Source organism: Aricia agestis, chromosome Z (genome assembly GCF_905147365.1).
Source record: "Aricia agestis chromosome Z, ilAriAges1.1, whole genome shotgun sequence".
Taxonomy (NCBI): domain Eukaryota; kingdom Metazoa; phylum Arthropoda; class Insecta; order Lepidoptera; family Lycaenidae; genus Aricia; species Aricia agestis.
In genome coordinates this window covers 12,182,523-12,197,418 of record NC_056428.1, presented here as the reverse complement: position 1 = coordinate 12,197,418, position 14,896 = coordinate 12,182,523, and the positions used below count along the sequence as shown (strand labels likewise).

Here is a 14,896-nt window from a genome sequence, read left to right as displayed (position 1 = left end):
TAGAAATATTAAATCATATTTATCTTTGTTAGCTACCACTTTCGCAGAGCAAATTGTTGTCCCTTTTATCAAAATGAAAATGCTTACAAAAAATTAGCTTGATAGTAATAAAAAAAATTGTTCTAGGGAACCTGTACCGATAATACTTTTGTATTAAAGAAATAATAATTTGTAAATGAAAATTACATTAATTCCCCTGTATTAACCTCTACCACTTTTTTGTTACACAGTACACGAATTTATAAATAGGAGCATAAATCATTATACTTAAATTATTTAATAGTAATAATGCCGCTTTTTTCTTCACAAACAAACACGTAGTGATTAATTTACACAAGACAATAATTAATGCACGTTCCGTAATAAAGGAACCCTTATATTTTCGGTCTATCTGTCCGTCTGTCTGTCTGTTTCTCCGCGGTTTCGCTCAGAGAATAGCCTACGAAGCCGAAATTCGGCATGAACGCACATACATATAAACGGTGTCGACAAAATGGTATATAAAACCTTTAATTTTTTTTTAATGAAATAAGGGGGCAAATCAGCAAACGGGTCACCTGATGGAAAGCAACTTCCGCCGCTCATGGACACTCGCAGCATCAGAAGAGCTGCAGGTGCGTTGCCGGCCTTTTAAGAGGGAATAGGGTATAGGGGAGGGTAGGGATGGGAAGGGAAGGGAATAGGGCAGGGTAAGGAAGGGAATAGGGTAGGGGATTGGGCCTCCGGTAAACTCACTCACTCGGCGAAACACGGCGCAAGCGCTGTTTCACGCCGGTTTTCTGTGAGAACGTGGTATTTCGCCGGTCGAACCGGCCCATTCGTGCCGAAGCATGGCTCTCCCACGTATAATTATGGGACCTCCCTTACACACCAAGCGGGGATAAGTCTTTTTATTTTGCGTCCACTCCACCGTGTGTGGTGTCGTTGGATAGGGTTTTTAAAAATATTACGAGTATTATTATTCGAAGAATATGCAAAGTTTTAAAGTGGAAGAAATCGTTGGTGTCCAGTGTCTCCCCCTGGTAGAAACCAGCTATTAGATAAACGGTTGATTCTGAAAAATATGTAGAAAAATTCACGGGAGTAGGAAATATACTAAATTTAAAAAGAAAATTATCACGGCTAAGAAGACTTTATAAGTTATTGAGAAGTACAAAGGAATTTTTCGTTCAAAATCCTTTGAATATAACTGAGATGATGTTGTTAGTAGTGTAAAACATGTTATAATTTTGTACATTCATTGACGATACAAAACGTATCAAAAACTGGCGGTACTAAGGTACCCTCTATTGTGCGAGGCCGATACGCACTTGGCCGGCTTTTTCGCTCCCATTGGTCATTTGTGACGCGCAAATGGTACGCGCCATTCACAGACCCCGCCGCTTTTTTTCCTTGTCGCAACTCGTATGACATTCGCATCCGCATAAAAATCCGCATCGATTTAATGCGGATGCGGATGCAGATGCGGATGTCCAAATATATGCGGATGCTCCGCATTTGCTGATGCGGATGTGGATATTCGCATCATCCCTGGTATAGAGATACTTTGAGAGACAGGACAGGACTTGGAATAGATTTAACCCTTCGAACCAGATAGGATCGAGCATAAAAACCACGATATGAAAGTATTATGTCGTCACTGGATATGCTAATGATGATGATGTTGAATGATGTAAGTAAATGAATGCACTGATGGTGGTGACGTGACATGGGCTCATGAATACAGAGTGTTGTGCACTTAATGACACGTCAATTGTTTTAATAAAACCTTCTAGACGTTGCCTGCAAAATGTGATGTATTTATATTGGTTAGTTCGTTTACAAACTTGTAACACTTTTTCTCTGAAGAGAATAATTCCTCTTTAGTTACCAGCTGCTTGTCGTAAACATAATAAAATTTGACGCTATACTACACGCTATACATCTATTCTGTTTTTGTCACTGCATGATATTATTATGAAGAGAGGATACAGCGCGCTGTATCCTTTTTTCATAATAATATTATAGTTTTATGTTTTTACGTCATAATAGACAATGGCTTCAAAGTTTCGGGTAATTTTAATTCAAGTATATATATATATATATATATATATATATATATATATATATATATATATATATATATATATATATATATATATATATATATATATATATATATATATATATATATATATATATATATATATATATATATATATTAATACGCAAGCGAAAAACTTTGTAACCCTTTTTACGAAAAATGGGGAAACATATGGTGAAGGAGTGCATGGAACTAATATTATATTGAAATTATGATTTTATCATACATTTTTTAACAAATAAAACATTACACACACTACGACACACACACATGAGAAATGACAGATTTTCTGAGTGACAAGCCTATACATACGAATTATACTCTTTTATTTATGGTTGAAGTCCGTTGACAACAAGTTGACAAATTGAAAATGGATTATAGTTTTTTTTTTATTGAATCTAAGATTCTATTAGACAATGCTTACACGGCCAATCTGAGATCAGCTAAGTCCCAGAGACAACAGTTGAAAAAAAATGATAAAGTCAATATTTTTTACAAAATATAGGCCTTACCTATATATACCTTATAGGTAAGGCCTATATACCTTAGTTTTAACGACATTAGGACTACTAGTCCTAATGTCGTTAAAACTAAGGTCGAATTTCGACCATTGGGCGATCTCTAGTATGATAAAAAACATTATATATTATGCATGGTTATTAAATAAACATCTTATAATATTATAAAACTTAAAATGTAAGACGTTTATTTAATTTTCATTAAAATTTGTGATGCTATGAATAGAGTGATGCTACTCGAAAATTCGTGCACAAACATTATATTTAATGTAATTGTAGCGCCGTAGAGCCTTCGTAGCGCGGCGTAGCACGAGTAGCGCTGTAGAGCCTTCGTAGCGCGGCGTAGCACGAGTAGCGCTGTAGAGCCTTCGTAGCGCGGCGTAGCACGAGTAGCGCTGTAGAGCCTTCGTAGCGCGGCGTAGCACGAGTAGCGCTGTAGAGCCTTCGTAGCGCGGCGTAGCACGAGTAGCGCTGTAGAGCCTTCGTAGCGCGGCGTAGCACGAGTAGCGCTGTAGAGCCTTCGTAGCGCGGCGTAGCACGAGTAGCACTGTAGAGCCTTCGTAGCGTGGCGTAGCACGAGTAGCGCTGTAGAGCCTTCGTACCGCGGCGTAGCACGAGTAGCGCTGTAGAGCCTTCGTAGCACGGCGTAGCACGAGTAGCGCCGTAGAGCCTTCGTAGCGCGGCGTAGCACGAGTTGTAGAACTAGTAGGTGCAACTTGCATTTATAGGCAAATCTGTTCGTGAGGTCGTGAGCCGTGACGAGAGGAAATAGGGATTCAGTTTTAAATATAGGCATAGTGAGTGTGGCAAAGTGTGCCTACCCGGCAAGTGCGCCATATAGCTATTTTTCCATATTGCTTTTCAGATTGAAGATTTCCAATCAGCAGTATGGAAAAATAGCTATATGGCGACCTTGCCGGGTAGGCGCACTTTGCCACACTCGTTGAGATTATTGTTAAATTTTGATTAAAGTAGAAAAATACAGAAGTCTTTTGTTTTGATATTATAATTTTTGTAGATAATAATATCAATCAGCTGCCTATTGCCTAACATCACGTATACGGTATGCCTAAACGTATAATGTTAGTACATAATTGGTCCAATTATTGTAACGTGGCGCGTTTGCGGCGTCTCCCTGTGGCGCGTAATTACATTCCACGTATACCGAGATGGAGATAACCAATAGGACGAAAATATCAAGAATCACGTCCTGGTCTTAATAGGAAGGCGTAATTTTGTATGTGTGTGTTTACAAAACCTATAGTGATTAGGTTGGCTATATAAATAGTTTAGTAAACGAAATGTTCTTGTGGGATACTTGACAGATTGTTATTTCTTAAAAATATTTTAACTGTAAAGAAAATGACTGAGAAACTATCAAGTTCGCAATATTATAAATGAAGTTTATGAAGAACAATATGAAGTTTTATGCCTTCTGTTACAGTTTACGTATAACTCATATTAAATATGGAATACAATTTTATAGACATTTTACACGCTATATACAGTGTGTAGCAAAAATAAGTGATAATACTTTAGGGTGTGTACGTGTTCCTTGTAGAGAGTTCACTGTGAAAGTAGCAGCGCTGAAAGACGAATTTTTTTTTGGGCGTCACGAGTTTCCCCATACAAAAGTGAAAAAAATGTTTGGTCTTTCGGCGCTGCTACTTTCACAGTGAACTCTCTACAAGGAACATGTACACACCCTAAAGTATTATCACTTATTTTTGTTACACCCTGTATAGAGTCCTTGACATCGCATAATACCTATACTATCCACGTGTACAGAATACAAAACCAGAAAAATGCAATACAATAAATTGAGTATTTTATTGTTAGTGGTAACAATCAGAGTTCCATGTTTAAAAATAGTCGGCGGCGCAATCTATATTTCCCGCGGTTCGAATGCAGTATGCACTGTGGAACATGGCCGCCTTTCGTGTAGAAGTATAATATTTATAAAGGATCATATACACTAGCCTATATATATAATAAAATCCTTGACACCTTGTTGTTTCTGTTTTGGTCCAATACTTTGATAACTTAACAGATAATGATTGTCATATGGCTAAGCGTATGCATAGAGCGTTTTTTTTTTCAAATAATTGATGCGATTTTAAACCAGAAAAGCCATTTAGGCACGTTGAGCAGTTTTGAGCTGGAAAGATAAAGTGTGGCTCATATATTTTCAATTCTGTCAGCAATTTTTTTAAAGGAATAACGGCGGGTGACTTGTAATTTGGTTATAAAGGAGTTTCCCAGTGTTTCCCAGTGGTTTCCCAGTGCGAGCAGTTCAATGCACATAATATATTACCTATTACGGTTTTCATGATGTAATAAATCATCATAAAAACAAAGATACTTCGCTGTAGCACTTGCACTGTGCCATGTTCAGTGTCAACCAAAATGATTAATCAAGTGTTACGTAGATTTTAAATAATTATGAGATCAGTTTTAAACAAACAGTGTTTCGGTGTTTTTAAATTATTGTTGGTAAATCATAGTTATAAAATTTGTTTGTATTTGTTGTTTATGTTATGCATAGGTAAGCTATGGATTATTGTACAAAATAAATCAATTAATGACTCCAAAACGCTTTAAACGCACTGTTACATTGTAAAAATAAGTTTTACGATGTAACAATGTTTACAATTTTACGTTAATAATAAAATTCATAGTGTGCATGCACCATTACGTTGCGAATCCTAAATTGAATTGAAACAGTTGCAACTTTGCACTAAACGACTCCAGCTAACTGAAGTTGTAAAGGTAAAGTATCAACATTGTTCAAAGGTTCCACGTGTACGAGCTATAGCAAGTATATCTAGATTGGTTAAAAGCTTTAGTTAAAATAAAATAGGAAACCAGCAGCGGGTTTACATTATTCCAGTCCAGTGATCCAATCCTAGATTACTACAGAAATAAAGTAACCGGATTTGGATTATAAATTAGATCACTGGATTGGAATAATGTAAACATGCCATAAAAATATAAATGGAACAACTCCGTAAAAATTTGTAGCTCGTTTTTTTGGAAAAATAGTTTTCCGGTCCAATTCAAGTGTTTGATTCGTAATACATATTTAAATGCAAATGTTAATGTTTTATGATTATCGGGATATCTAATGTACGAAAGTTATATTTTTATGTCCATTACATTATGCACAACAAACCACGTCCTTCTTTAAAATTGTGTTCCTAGCTTTACAAGCTTTTGCGTACTATTATAATTTTTAATGAACAGAAAAAGTTTACATTACATTAAAGATTTTTAAGGCTATTTGTATACAAGGTGTAACAAAAGTCAAAACGTGAATGTGTTCTTCGTGAAGAGTTCACTGAAAAAGTAGCGGCGCTGAAAGACCAAATTATTTTTTCAATTTTGTAAAAATGTATAAGGAAACTCGTGACGCTGGGACGCTCGCCCATACAAAATTGAAAAAAAATTTGGTCTTTGGTGAACTCTCTACATGGAACGCATACACACCCTAAAGTATTATCACATACACACCCTAAAGTCAGTATTAAAACTAAGTGATTTTTGTTACACCCTGTATATGATAATCGGGCAACGAACTTTACTGTGAATTTTGATATCGTATGAGAATCGCACCCCAGACCTCCGCATCACTGGGATTCCATTATTATTCCAACTGGAGCCTGAAAGTTTACGAGCGAATTTAATAGCTAGGATAAACAACCTACACGTAAACACGATGAAGTATGGGCAGCAGATTTGCCTAGGCGACTTACTATATAAAGCCTTTATGATAGAGGTATATTCCCTTGGTGATAAGGATAATTTACGCAGCCTTAATCAATCAAGTTCCGTCCCCTTTGTCACAATAGACATAACTACCAGTAGTTCGACTGCAAAGAAACGGACAGGTTTCAATATCTGTCAAATTCGTCGGGTTTCACTAGGATTATGAACGGATTGTGATTTGTGCCTCGCACTGGCTGATATAATTTATTTTTAAATATTTAAAATAAAGATTTCAAAATTGGATTCTGACAATTTTAATCGCATGTGCCAAAACACAAACAACAATACGACCAAAGAGGAACACGTCCATCGAATATGTCATATTTTTAAATTTGTAGGTAACAGTTAACAGCCCTAGCGACGATTTTCGTCATGATACGTCAAATTTAAAAATTTCAACATCAGTTCTAAGTCGGCATACTCTATCATTCTGTCTACTCTGCCTTTGTCTATCATCTAACTTTTCCAATATGACAGACAAAGATATTAGTAGACAGTATAATATATGTTACTCGCTGTGTAACTGTAAACATTTTACGGCCGTTCCAAATATTTGATCTATCTCTGGTTTTGCCCTACTAGAGATAGGAACAGCCCACATTAGACATTAGAGACATTAATGTCAATTGTGAGCTATTCCTATCTCTAGTAGGGCAAAACCAGAGATAGATCCAATATTGGGAACGGCCGTTAGTAAGAGCCAAACTAACTACGAACTACATACAGCCAAAATGAAACAAAATTTGTTTCAACTGGATTTGTAAGACTTGTTACTTGATGACGCTCACAACTCCGTTGCGCTTAAACTCGTTTACCGCGCGGGAACCGTACAATTTTCCGGAATAAAAAGTATCCTATGTCCTTTCCCGGGACTCAAAGTATCTCTGTACCAAATTTCAGCAAAATTGGTTGATCGGTTTGCGCGTGAAGAGGTAACAGATAGAGAGACAGATACACTTTCGCATTTATAATATTAGTAATGTATTAACATTTAACATTGTTAACTTTTATTTTATGCACCACTATACAAGCGGTAATGTTTCTGCTTAATTCTATTTCACAAAGGAGTAAGGGTGGGTTTCACCAACTTACTATAACTATAACTTTAACTATAACTACATATAAAATGTAAAATCTTTGGTTAAAGTCAATAATGGACGCCATATTTAAAAGGACGCTTATATAAGCAACTAAAATTGCTCCACTCTCGTCAACTTTGACGTCACGACTACAGCAAGCAATTTTTGGCAACAAGCAGCAACAATCCGCAACTAGTTACTAGGCAATACTGTCATACACGAACCCATCGGATGTTCGTCAATTCGTATCGCCGCAATTTATTAAAATTGCCCCATGTTGCTCCACTAAATTGCACGATCGCTCCATTCGTGTCGCCGGCAATTAATTGCCCGTGTAAGCGTTTCTTAACGTTAACCATAACCGCAACAGCAACAGACATCTGTCAAATTATGTGATCGAAGTTAATGTTAAAGTAAGTTAGCCTTAACTATAACCATTAACCATAACTGTAACTATAACCACGCGTCTGGTGCAACCTCGGTGCAACCCACCATAACTGAATAAACTTTTTTTCATTTATTACTGAAACGATCGCATGCCGCAAGAGAAATTAAAGGTGGCTTCATTAATAATAATGAGACTTAAAATCATAATTTTAACACCATAATTATATTATAAGAAAAATGTATTGTCGAAATAACGAAGGAATAAGGAATAATTTAGATCCTAAGACAATTTTTCATACTTACATGAAGTTTTAATGTATCTCGCCCAAAAATGCTCTAAACGTACCCGTAGGTAGGCTATTCTTGTCTCGTAATTTAAAGAAAAACTGATCATGGGAGTGTTAAACTGTAAATTATAGAAAATATTGCACGTGCCAAGTTGCCAACTGCCAACTTAAACAATAAATTGCAACCTTCTCGTGCTTGTTGCGTTTCAACAAACAAATTACTTTTTATACAAGTGGACAAACACGGTTCAGGGGAAGGTCAAGTTCTTCGTTTCATATAATGGTCCTTCTGCATGACATCTTGCACTCTTCTACTCTTTTACCTAACCTCAAGGGTCAGTTGACATTGCAACGTGACGCGTCGATTTATGTGGTCGCTGCGTCGATGCAATGGATGATTTTTATTTAAATAAGCTATTAAAACTGAACTTTATCTCAGTAAGTCGCAATGTAAATTAATCTTAAGAAGACGTAAATGGTAGAAAATAAAACCGGCCATGTGCGAGTTGGACTCGCGCACGAAGGGTTCCGTACCGTTATAGAGCAAAAATAGGCCAAAACTTTTTATTTTATTTTATTTTTAGTATTTTCTGTTATAGCGGCAACCAAAATACACAATCTGTGAAAATTTCAGAAGTCTAGCTATAGCGGTTCTTGAGTTACAGCTTGGAGACAGGCAGAGGGACGGACGGACAGACAGACGGACGGACAGACGGACTGACAGACAGACGGACAGACATCGAAGTCTCAGTAATTTGGTCCCGTTTTTACCCTTTGGGTACGGAACCCTAAAAACAAGATAATTATGCAAGCTAATGATGGGTTTTATGCTATGTCAGCCATTCTTAAAGTGTACTCTGCGGAGCCCTGAGACTCTGCAAAGGCTTTGTACTATTACTACTTACTCCATGAGCAATAAACAATTTTTTAAAGAAATATCATCTGACGACAAACACTAGCTGTCAGCAACTAGGCGATTCATTCAAAGAAAAACATTATTTTTGTAGGTCGGTCTAAAATGTCATTTCTTAAAAGGGTTCCGCCATAAAAGAGTTTGAGAACCGCTAGGGCTAGTTGGACAAGAATGATTTACGCACTGTAGACAATGCCTCTACGTCAGTGGTCCCTAACCTTTTTTTCATACGGGCCACAAACATGTTTTGGTCTTGGTGTCGCGAGCCGCAACAAAAAAAATTTACTGTTTAAAAATAACGTTCTTCAAAATTAATGATTTAATAATGAAAAAAAATGTGACTTTCACGACGACCACATTGTTGTGCCGGTGGGTGTGAATTTCAAAATTGTTTCACATCACGCGGGCCACAGATAAAGTCCCGGCGGTCCGCGGGTTGTTGATAACTGCTCTACATGTTCGTATTTCTAAAACTTTCCATCAGGGATGTTCCGAATATCCGCATCCGCATCCGCAAATGCGGAGCATTCGCATAGATTTGGATATCCGCATCTGCATCCGCATCCGCAATTTCTTTTATTTTAATTAATTCAATGCGGATTTTTATGCGGATGCGAATGTCATACGAGTTGCGACAAGAAAAAAAAAACGGCGGGGTCTGTGAATGGCGCGTGCCGTTTACGTGTGACAAATGACCAATGGGAGCGAAAAAGCCGGCCGGTTCCGTAGTACCGCCAGTTTTTGATAAGTTTTGTATCGTCAATGGTACATTCATTGACGATACAATTATAACATGTTTTACACTACTAACAACATCATCTTAGTTAGGTTCGTTCAAAGGAATTTGAACGAAAAATTAATTTGTATACCTACTTTGTATACCTTCTCAATAGCTTATAAAGCCTTCTTAGCCGTGTTAATTTTCTTTTTAGCATATTTCCTACTCCCGTGAATTTTTCCACATATTTTTCAGAATTTACCGTTTAGCTAATAGCTGGTAGAAGGTCCCAGACACTGTAGTTGGAGAGGGGAAGAGGGGATTTCGAGACAAGCTCGAGCGTTTCAGATTAAGCTTGTATAGGCTTCCGACATGTGTCTAGTTATAATAGTATAGAAATCAGATTTCTCACATGGTGGGTTATTTTTTTTTTTAATATTGAAATGTAATCGGATCTGTCAGATTAAGATAAGGGATGTTTAGTATACTGTATACCCCAAAGAAGCTTCCATATAAAGCACTGACAATTCAAAGGTTAGGTAAGCCTGTAGCGACATTTTAAAATATAAAAAATAAAGCTTCATATTTTCCTAACTAAGCTTTGCAGATATTTTATTTTGCACTAAACTAAATGATTTAGTCCTTGTTGTCTAAAATATATTTATAAATAACCTAAATAAGCAATTTTCTGGATATATTTTCTTTTTAAAAACTTTAAATGGCTGCAGTTTCTGAACCCACCGCTAAAATAAAAAACGCTCTTATTATTTTTTTATCAGTTTTGTAGTCACTCGAGTGACTACAAAATTAGCACCTTCCCCTCCCCTACTACTGGACACTAACGATTTTTTCCTCTTTAAAACATTGCATATTTCACAAATGGATCCCTAAATCGGAAAATGATCTTGGATTACTCGTAATATTTTTAAAAACCCTATCCAACGACACCACACACGGTGGATTGGACACGAAATAAAAAGAATTATCCCCGCTTGATGTTTAAGGGAGGTCCCATAATTTTTAAAGGTTTTATATACCATTTTGGTATATAAAACCTTTAAAAATCAGGTTAATACAGGGGAAATAATGTAATTTTCATTTACAAATTACTATCTCTTTAATACAAAAGTATTATTATAGTACAGGTTCCCTAGAAAATTTTTTTATTACTATCAAGTTAATTTTTCGTAAGCAGCTTCATTTTGATAAAACGAACAACAATTTCCTCTGCGAAAGTGGTAGCTAACAGACATAAATATGATTTAATATTTCGATTTGATGGTCCTAAAATATGGATTGTTCTATTCAAAATGTGTTTCAAAATGAAGCTACTCACGTAAAATTTGCTTGATATTAATCAAAAAACTTGTTCTAGGGAACCTGTACTATTATTTTGTAACACATTTATAAAAATTAAAATAATACTTTTTAATTTTATAAACCGCATTTTACATCCACATCCGCGGATGTCAACCTCTCAAAATCCGCATCCGCAAATCTGCAAAATTTACTAGTCAGACATATCATGTTTAGGTACTGCGGGAGTTATACTACATACGTCTTTGACCGTTGCCAAAATTCATGTAACCTTGTAACGAATTTTCCAGCCAGTTTGTAAAAGGCCTTGGAGGCAACCAAAAGTCGATAGGAGTATTAATTACTTGTACGAGTAAGATTGACTTAACTAGGACGCTGCTTAGTATGCGAGCTTGGTATTTGTAGCTTGTTTAAATACTAGTATAGGCTGTGGCAGCTAACTTAGAAACAAAAGGCGTCTAAATTTGTTTTTGAAGTGAAAACTTCTTTAGCGGCGTTGAGCACTTTTGTGGGATGGGTAAAAACTGTGAAACTCGTGTCAAATTCTCGTGCTGATCGATATTTTTAATCGATTGTAAGGGTTTCGATTAATTAAAAAAATCGATTATTTTAAAATCTATTTTCATAAAAAATGGGTTAAAATCGATTTTAAGGGTTTCTTATTGTTCATTAGTTCAGTTCACTATTAGCTGTAAAGCACATTGCTCGGGAGCACGATTCATGGAATTATTATAAAATTCACGATTGGAGGATAGCGGGGTATGTAGGCGGGGCTAGCGTGCTTTGATATTTCTGACAGCAGGCTCTTAAAAACCATCTTGTTAAAGTGTTGGTTTTCAAACGGATGATTCTTCAAGTAGGAAAAAGATTAATAGTGCAGATTAATAGTCGATCGAATCGCAGAAGGTTGATGAAATAAAAGCATTTATTTTAGTGAACTTGTAAGTAGTGAAAAAGCAGACGTAGCTTCGCTGGCCTGGGGCAGTAAGATCGCATAAGATCGGCATCCTATAATAATGGGACCTTTATAGTTCTTTACTCTACCCGCCGCACTTAGAAGCATTTAATGATGATTAAACTTAAATTTAATGAAAAGTTTGACAGATTATGTATGCGACGTATGTCAAAAACTAATTTAATTACAGTTAAGGGGGCGACTAACCCTAAAGTGTCGATTTTATAATTCATTTTTATACTTGGAAATAAGCCCCGAATTGTTTCATTTTCTAAAATTAGATACTACATTATATTTCCGAGAATTCGAATTGAGCAAAAACACCATATCTTTAAATTTTGTAGATAGAAAAAAATCACAAACGTGCATCTAATTTCCACGAATTTTTCATTTATTGCCATAACCGTGCATTGAACTAAGTTAATATTTTAACACATTGTATAAAATTCTATCATTGAGAGATCGACTTAGCGGATTTTTAAAATGTTGTATATTTATCGAGTTATTGAGAAAAAATTAATTTGGTGATGAATCCGCGTCGTCCTTTTTCACCTGGCATATGAAAGACGGGCGTGAGTGTGAAGAGAGAGGGACGATGTTTGATCTTTAGGGGTTAGTCGGCCTCTTAATTAAAAAAAAAATTTAGCCAAACATAATATTATTGTGGTTTGGTAAAGTTTAGTAACCTCAAAAACTATTATAATCCTGCGTATTTCGTGACCGAAACTATTACTTCTAGAACACATTTGTAATTAGTGACTAATTTGAATAAACCGCAATGCCTATTAATCTGACTGATGACTTTTTAATTAAGTAAATAATAAATAATTTAAAAATATAAAAAATGTAATACGTTTAAAATGTTATAAATCATAGTACTATTCGTTCCGGTACTTACTAGAATTACGGTCACAAGAAAGAAATACTTTCGTTGTTTTCTTACAAGTTACCTGAAATATTTTCACAAAACAAGTGTAGAATGTCGTGCGTACCACACATTTCGCACAAAACCGCACTAAAACTATATTTTATCGCGTTCTGATATAGCTCATAAAATTGCTTCAAGTCATTTTCTTTGGAAATCGAAAACTGATAACGACGTAACCAAATATAATGACAAGAAATGTTTACTATACTTACTGAGTAAAATTACCAAAGTAATATACTTAATAATAATAAGTTCTTATTGTTTAAACAGAACGTCTTTTTGATATCCAACTACCCCCTCATTGGAAGTCATCCTATTTTATTATTTACCTTGGGGTTTGAAAATACTAGGAATGATGATTTGGGAAGATGGATGTTTGTCACCATGATTTAGCAGCTCTATCTTGAACAGTATGCCCTTGCAAATAACGTCAATCAAGGGCATATAAGGGAATTTATACATGCGCCGGTTCTACATCACCTGTATATTTTGTCTATAGTGAGTCAATACAAATAGCCGTATTAGAATTAATTTGATGCGAGGGGAAACTCTTGCGAAGTAACAGGATACTTCAGTAAACCGGTATCGTGGTATAGCGTGAAGTTGGGTGTAAAGTTTAAGTAGGGCAACAATAGTTTGGTTGCTTCAAGGAATAGGGAATATTACGCAAAGGAGCAGAGGGCGCTATACTAGCACTTGCAGTAAATAATCCGACCGAAATCTGTAATGTTGCACATTTTATAACAGAACTAGGTATTTGACCGACCTTTGCTCGGTATTCGATAAAACACGAATAAAATGACATTTTCTAAAAATGATTCCTAGCTAGATCGATTTATCGCCCCCGAAACCCCCTATACACTAAACTAGATGATGCCCGCAACTCCGTTGCGCCAACATTAGTTTATCGCGCGGGAACCGTACATTTTTCAGATATAAAAAGTATCCTATGTCCTTTCCCGGGACTCAAGGTATCTCTCTCCATGCCAAATTTCAGCAAAATCGGTTCAGCGGTTTGGGCATGAAGAGGTAACAGACAGAGAGACAGACTTTTCGCATTTTATTAGTATGACAGACCAGACACTTTCGCATTTTATTAGTATGGATTTCATGAAAATTGTTGGAGCCGATTCCGAGATTCCAATTATATTATATACAAGAATTGCTCGTTTAAAGATATAAGATATTTACAGAAACGTTGTCAAACGTCGAACAAAACGTTTTGTTTAACTGTCTATGCTGGTACAGCACCAAGCTCTAGCTCTGCTCTAGAAAACATTGCAGTAAAAAGTCGGCCACATGCGAGTCGGACTCGCCAACGAAGGGTTCCGTATCGTAATAGAGCAAAAATAGGCTAAAAATTGTGTTTTTTTTTTTGTATAGTTTCCCGCCCCCCTTAAATATTTATTTTATAAGTCCAGACGGGGACAGACATTGAAGTCTCAGTAATAACCTATTACTCGTTTTCATCCTTTGGGAACGGAACCATAAAAATTACTCTATCGTGAAAACATTTTTAAAAAAATTTAAGAAGTTATTCCTTTAAAATATCAACTTTCTAGTTCCCAGGTATTAGCCATAAACCTGTACTTGTGCTCACCGAGAGGGCTCTAAGCCGCTTACTCAGATTACTGCCTTCCTTCAAGTCGACTTACTAACCGATACTAATAGTTTTATGTATAATACTAGAGATCGCCTAATAGTCGAAATTCGACCTTATTTTCAACGACATTAGGACTACTACCTTATTTTCGTGTTCTGAGACTACTACCTATATTTTGTAAAAAAATAATTACTTTATCATATATTTTTCGTCTCTTGTCTCTAGGACTCAGCTGATCTGGAACTCTATTTATGGCCGTTTCTGGACCGATTTTCATGATTTTTTTGTTGTTCGTCAAAAGGGATACAAAGTTTTTGGCTCACGTATTAATATATAGATAGAT

The 14,896-nt window shown here is 36.0% G+C and overlaps 2 protein-coding genes across 7 annotated transcripts in view; one reads left to right on the top strand and one right to left on the bottom strand.

The window, feature by feature from the left end:
• The window catches only part of LOC121738506, a 62,057-nt gene that overhangs the window by 5,581 nt on the left and 41,580 nt on the right, over positions 1-14,896 (top strand). The gene's annotated exons all lie outside the window — the stretch shown is intronic.
• The window catches only part of LOC121738503 (sodium/hydrogen exchanger 3), a 43,561-nt gene that overhangs the window by 25,973 nt on the left and 2,692 nt on the right, over positions 1-14,896 (bottom strand). Inside the window, exon 1 of one of the 6 annotated variants that reach the window (XM_042130597.1) lies at positions 12,973-13,027. The exons of the other annotated variants lie outside the window; for them this stretch is intronic. The gene's annotated coding sequence lies outside the window, so the exon portion shown is untranslated. Of the gene's footprint in view, positions 1-12,972; positions 13,028-14,896 lie in introns of those variants that run through there. 6 annotated transcript variants of the gene reach the window in all.